Source organism: Heloderma suspectum, chromosome 3 (assembly GCF_057233095.1).
Source record: "Heloderma suspectum isolate Gila_16-S chromosome 3, 16-S_ref, whole genome shotgun sequence".
In the NCBI taxonomy this organism is placed as follows: Eukaryota; Metazoa; Chordata; class Lepidosauria; order Squamata; family Helodermatidae; genus Heloderma; species Heloderma suspectum.
Genome location: NC_139460.1, coordinates 177544216 through 177550913, shown reverse-complemented (window position 1 = coordinate 177550913; position 6698 = coordinate 177544216).

Here is a 6698-nt window from a genome sequence, read left to right as displayed (position 1 = left end):
TGTTCCTGCTGAGGAAGACAGTCTCAGAAACAACTGGAAAAGTTCTGTTCTTTTCAGAAAGTTTGAACTATGGCACCCCCAGTATCTTGAGATATTGATCATCTCATGATTGTGGTAGCTGACACAATGAACAAATTATTTGATGCTGAGAAAACATCTCAGACAGATAATTTGTTAAAAGATGAAATAATTAAGGCAATTAAAAGCACTCCCGGAGCAGTCTTCATGAGCAATTTAGTGCAAAATGAGAACAGTCTGAGTTCCTTTGTGACAGATGACGTCATCACCAATCCACTGCCAACCAGCCACTTCCCTCTTGAAAAGCCACATTTTCTGAAATTCCTTTTATGACTTTTTTTTTTTTTTTTTTTACTGAAAGTGGTTCTCTTGCAGTTTCACCACAGTGTCCCTTGTCCCCCTGCATCAAATCCTGGGCATGCCTCTGTGACCTGGCAGTGACATGGTCAAGGAGATGGGACACCTCATTCCTTCTTGTTTCCCCAGTGGAAGTAGTTTTTCCTATTGAGAAAATCCCCAGAAGCGCAGCAGCACCCCTCATGTTACCACAGTAGTGGGGACACTCATTCACCTTAGCTAGCTTGCTTTTAATCTTTAATCTATTCCCCCCGCACTTTTGTGCATGTTTATTTAGAAGTAAGAAATAAATCTCACTCCTCTGCATTGAAAGGGTTAGGGCTAACTTTAGGGCTAACTTTAGGGCTAGGGATCATGTGAACCCCTCCTACTATCACTTCCTATTATGGAACCATAAAACAAAACTCAGAAAGCTGATTATATTATTCTGATTGCAACTTATAGTGAATGGGTAAGAGAAGAGTGCTGCAAAGGGTTATACAAGGGCTAACTTTAGTAACGCACCCTAAAGCATTCTTTTGCTATCGCGATGCTGTGCTTCTTTGATGCTCTGGAGTTTCAAGTAGATTCTCTGTTGTCATGTAAAGTCCCTTCTCCGCTTTATCACAATCACGATCTTTTGGGTTTATCGGAGTTTCTCATTGCGAGCAGAGAGAAGGAGAAAGGGAGAAGGGGTGTGTGTGGAAGCAATAACTCTGGGGCAGAGTGCTGGAATGGGGCGAAATTGAAGGGCTGAGCTGCTCTCAGGGGGGAGGCTTCAGATGCTGCACTGGAGAATCGGGAAATTTGGCTTCTCAAGGCAAAACTGCGCACATGGGGAAAAATGGGGTGGGAGCAATAACTGTAGCAAACTGCTGGAATGGGGGTGAAATTGGGGGTGGGGGGAAGCTCTCAGGGGGACCCTTCAGATGCTGCACTCAAGAACTGGGGATTTTGGTGTCTTCAGAGAAATCTGCACAGATGGGGAAAATTAGTTGCTCTCCATTCGTAATAATGTAGTAGCAAGCGGGAATCATGTGGGCGGGGGTGGTGGTGGACAAACCTGTCTCATTGGTTGAGTAGCCCCTGCCAATCTGATGACATTCAGTTCTATTCCCTCCACCCCACCCGGGAGTATGTTCCTTTCAAGCTCTGTGCAACCCCTGAAAAACAGATTTTAAAGGTATGGTACACTCAGCTTATCTTGCTGCCTGTGTCTCTGACGGACCAAAGCCGATTCCATGAAAATCCGGATAATACTCCAACACGCTTCTCATTCTGTTCTCATGAAGATCTCCGCCCCGCCGCCCAGACAAATATCTGTGAGTGATAAAGGAGGACATTTTATTATAACGAGTCAAGAGCTAGATAAAGAAATTGCTTTGTTACACCTATCTGACCACACTACATACACTCCTGCATTGGTGAATGAGTTTCGAGTGAGTGGGGAAAATAAAAGGACAGTTTGGAAAAGCCTTGTGAAAGGTGTAAGGTTAATAATAATTTAAAGCAATTGTTGGACAATAATAATCCTTGTTGCCTAGTTAACTATTTCCTGTCAAAAACACATAAGATCAAATGCATGATAAACAGCACAGATGTGAAGACTTTTAAAGTAAGACCTATTATTAAAGTAAGACTTATTATTTCTGGCTGTGATGGGCCAGCAGACCAAGTGAGTTGGCTGATTACAACTATGTTAACCCCTCTGTTAAATTGAATCCAGGCTCATTTGCAAAACACTAAGCAACTATTAGATGAGTTACATCAGATGGAGTTTGTGGACACAATGCATATGGAGAGCTTTGACATTGAACCGCTGAACACCAATGTGGATAATGAAGGCGCAAGATCCAGTCTGATAGAACTTTTAAAAGAAAATTACCATTTGATTGTTATTGATTGATTGATAGCTACATGTTTACAGTGTAATATATTACGCTTCAGTGGTGAATATTTTTCACAGAAATGTGGCTTAGCAATGGGAAATTGATTGGCACCATTATTGGCCATTGAATATATGAACTCAATTGAAAAACACTGTATTGATCATGTATCACTGTTATATAGATGCTATTATAATTATAGCATGTACAGGCATAGAAGTGGATAAAGAGTTTGATGCAATGAACGTGGTGGGCCGTATAAAATTAACACAGCAGCTGCCAAATGTAGATGGTTGGCTTCCCTTTTTGGATGTGGAATTAAAGATCTGTAATGGGCAGTTTGAAATAAGGTGGTATAGGAAACCTATGAAAAGGGATCTATTATGGAATTGTAACTCTGCCCACCCTGTGCTAGTGAAAAGGCAGGTGGTAAAGAACATGACTAAGAAAGCTGTTGGGGTTGTTGTTGTTCAGTCGTTCAGTCGTGTCCGACTCTTCATGACCCCATGGACCATAGCATGCCAGGCCTTCCCGTCCTGCGCTCTCTCCCGGAGCATGCTCAAGTCCATATTCATTGCATCAGTGATGCTATCTAGCCATCTCATCCTCTGCCATCCCCTTCTCCTTTTGCCTTCAGTCCTTCCCAGCATCAGGGTCTTTTCCAGAGAGTTTTCTCTTCGGATTAGGTGGCCAAAATATGTGAGCTTCAGCTTCAGTATCTGTCCTTCCAATGAGCACTCAGGGTTGATTTCCTTTAGGATTGACTGATTTTTGACCTCCTTGCAGTCCAGGGGACTCGTAAGAGTCTTCTCCATCACCACAGTTCGAAGGCATCAATTCTTCGGCGCTAAGCCTTCCTTATAGTCCAGCTCTCACAGCCATACGTTACTACTGGGAAAACCATAGCTTGCTGTTGGGGTATCTACAATTAATTATGCTAAGTAAGGAATCAAAACAAACAGCAGTAAAACTGGCAGAGGTTAATGGTTACAGGTTACCAGTTCAAGCTGCCTGTCATGAAAATCCCATTTGTGACTGGTAGATTTGTTTTGGAAGCCCAAAAGATTCTTAATCACCATCATATCAAGGCTAATGTTGTTTGTACTGCCCCAACAACATTGAAACAACATCTTGTGAAGTCTTGGCTGTCTGACAACAAATGCTGGACACAGGAATGCCCTATCCGTGTGGATGGTAAAGGGGAGTGTACAGTTAAGGGGGCTATTTATAAAACTGAGTGTTTGGAATGTAACTCCTTTTACCATGGGGAAACTGGAAGACCACTTCTAAGAAGATATATAGAGCACTTGGCTGATATACCTCGACTTCAGCAAAGCTTTCGACAAAGTGCCCCATGATATCCGGATGAGCAAACTAGCTCAAAGTGGGCTAGATGAATCAACGATCCGGTGGATCCACAGTTGGCTACAGAATCGGACTCAAAGAGTGCTTATCAGTGGGATCTTCTCCAACTGGGGAGAGGTAACGAGTGGGGTACCGCAGGGCTCAGTCCTGGGCCCAGTGCTCCTCAACATTTGTATTAATGACTTGGAGGAGGAGGTGCAGGGAATGCTGATCACATTTGCAGTTGACACAAAATTGGGCGGGATAGCTAATACTTTGTAAGACAGAAACAAAATTCAAAATGATCTTGATAGACTGGAGTGCTGGGCAGAAAATAACAGAATGAAATTTAATAGGGATAAATGCCAAGTTCTGCACCTAGGAAAAAGAAACCAAATGCACAGTTACAAGATGGGGGATACTTGGCTCAACAACACTACAAGAGAGAAGGATCTTGGAACTGTTGTAGATCACAAGCTGAATATGAGCCAACAATTTGATGTGGCTGCAAAAAAAGCCAATGCTATTTTGGGCTGCATTAATAGAAGCATAGCTTCCAAATCCCAGGAAGTACTAGTTCCCCTCTACTCAGCACTGGTTAGGCCTCATCTGGAGTACTGTGTCCAGTTCTGGGCACCGCACTTTAAGAAGGATGCAGACAAACTGGAGAAGGTTCAGAGGAGGGCAATGAAGATGATCATGGGACTGGAAACAAAGCCCTATGAAGAAAGACTGAAAGAACTGGGTATATTTAGCCTTGAGAAGGCTGAGGGGAGATATGATAGTGCTCTTCAAGTACTTGAAAGGGTGTCGCAGAGATGAAGGCTAGGATATCTTCTCGATCATCCCAGAGTGCAGGACACGGAATCATGGGCTCAAGTTACAGGAAGCCAGATTCTGGCTGAACATCAGGAAAAACGTCCTGACTGTTAGAGCAATACGACAATGGAACCAATTACCCAAGGAGGTGGTGGGCTCTCCCACACTGGAGACATTCAAGATGAGGCTGGACAGCCATCTGTCAGGGATGATCTGACTTGGATTCCTGCAATGAGCAGGGGGTTGGACTCCTTGGTCTTGTAGGCCCCTTCCAACCCTACTATTCTATGATTCTATGATCCAGCATAATGAAACACATGCTAGACCTTGGTCCCTTTGTATGAGGGAGAAACATGCTGGTAGAACGATGTTAGTGAAGATCTCTGTGCTATCGGCTGAACGGAGACTCCAAAGGAAAAAGATTAAAGAGGCAATGTTTATTGATAAGCTGAAACCGGACATCAGTGTAAAGGATGAAATGAAACAAGCCATGATGTTCTTTAATGTGGCTTGATTGGCTGTTGAATAGAAGTGTCGATTGTTAATCCATGTTCCCTCATTGAGGTTTGGCCTGTTCCTGATTGGTTCTGGGTCAGCTTATAAGTGGTATTATAACATACTTTTACTTGTGACTGAAGCTGGTGTTTCATACTGAAAAGTTTCACAGTTTAAAATGTCTGTTTCTCTCTCTGTCTCTCTGTCTGTCTGTCTCTCTCTCTCTATATATATATATTAAAATTTCAAAAGCTATAAAAAGAATTTATATATATATATATATATATATATACACACACACATATATACACACACACACACACATATATATATATATATATATATATATATATACTGGATGTGCTACTGGTGGTTGTTTTGTTTTGTTTTTGGAGCACTTGGAAAAGTCAAACCTGTTGTGCCTAATACAGCAGCCAGGCCACCCAAATCCTTTTCAGAAACATGGGTGACTCCTCCACATGCTCAGTGGGCGAGGGGGCAGCAGGGTTTGCCTCTACTGTAAGAACACTTGTTCACGTATCTGCAAAGTGCCTACACGTTCCCATGGAAGCATAGGCACGTGGCAGACACGCACATGAACGCACAGAGAGTGGAGCCGGGCCTGCTACCTCAGTGCCACTGACCCCATGCTATACATGTTCCTTGAACACACAGAGAACAGGCAGATGTCTGAAAAGGGCTCCCGTGCCAGGACTGGTTGCGGGAGGTTTTGCACCTACTGCAACCTTATCATCAAGGACAATAGTCTATTTTTTTCTCTCTAGGAATAATAATTTTTCCAATCAGCCATGAGAGCTAGAAATGTACTTCTTTTCAAATGAAAGCTAAAATTCTAAAGATACCCTTCCGGAAAATCCAGGTCTGTGGGCTATGCTACAATTATGGCAGTTCAGACTTCCAGACCATATTAATATAAATATTGACATGAATATTGGGGTATTCTTCAACATTTCTGAGAAGGTGACTTTAGTGTAAATCAGAGTAGATGGAATGTAGATATGATCATCTCAAATAATCAGGTTTGATACTTTGGCATGTCTTGTGTGTCTGTTCTGACCGTTCTGTTCCTGGCCCTTTCTTCTCGTTGTCAGCCATTTTATTTGCAAAACTGCCATGAGAACTTAGCTTTGAGGCTGAAAACATAAGAGAAGTCTTTGCAGTTGGGCTACACTAAATCCATTACTTTGACAGTTTCTTTGTGGGTATCTGATTCACCATCCTCCACCCATCCTTTGGAAAACCCTTGCCATTATTTCTCAGTGTCTGCATCCAGAAGCAAAGAAAGAACTATCTATGTGATTTTAAATGGCCCTGGTCTTTCCCCCTGCTCCACCCCCTCCCCCCCAGCTACTGTATATCTTGGTTTCACATAGTTATTTAAACTGAGACTAAATCTCTTCTTGGGCTCCTGGCAGAGCCAACCACATTTTCTGTTAGAGACAGTTCTCGTACGTCATGTGCGTGCGTGCGTGCATGAGCGTGTATGTGTATGTCGACATCTACACACATACACACACATTTTTACAGCCCAGTGAATAGAGAAATCTCTTTCCAGGTCAATGCAAGAAATTGTAGAGCATTGGAAAGGCCTAGTTTTATCTCCTGCCAAGGGAGGGATTAAGATACAATGATTCACAGGCCTAAGGATTTTCCCCTTGCCTTTGCCTCTGCTTTTCTTGGGGCAAACTGACAGAGACGAGTTTTACTCCAAACAGCTGTCTGTTATTTGAATGGAGCCAGCTCTTAATCCTGCACATGACAGCCATCAGAGCCTGCTAT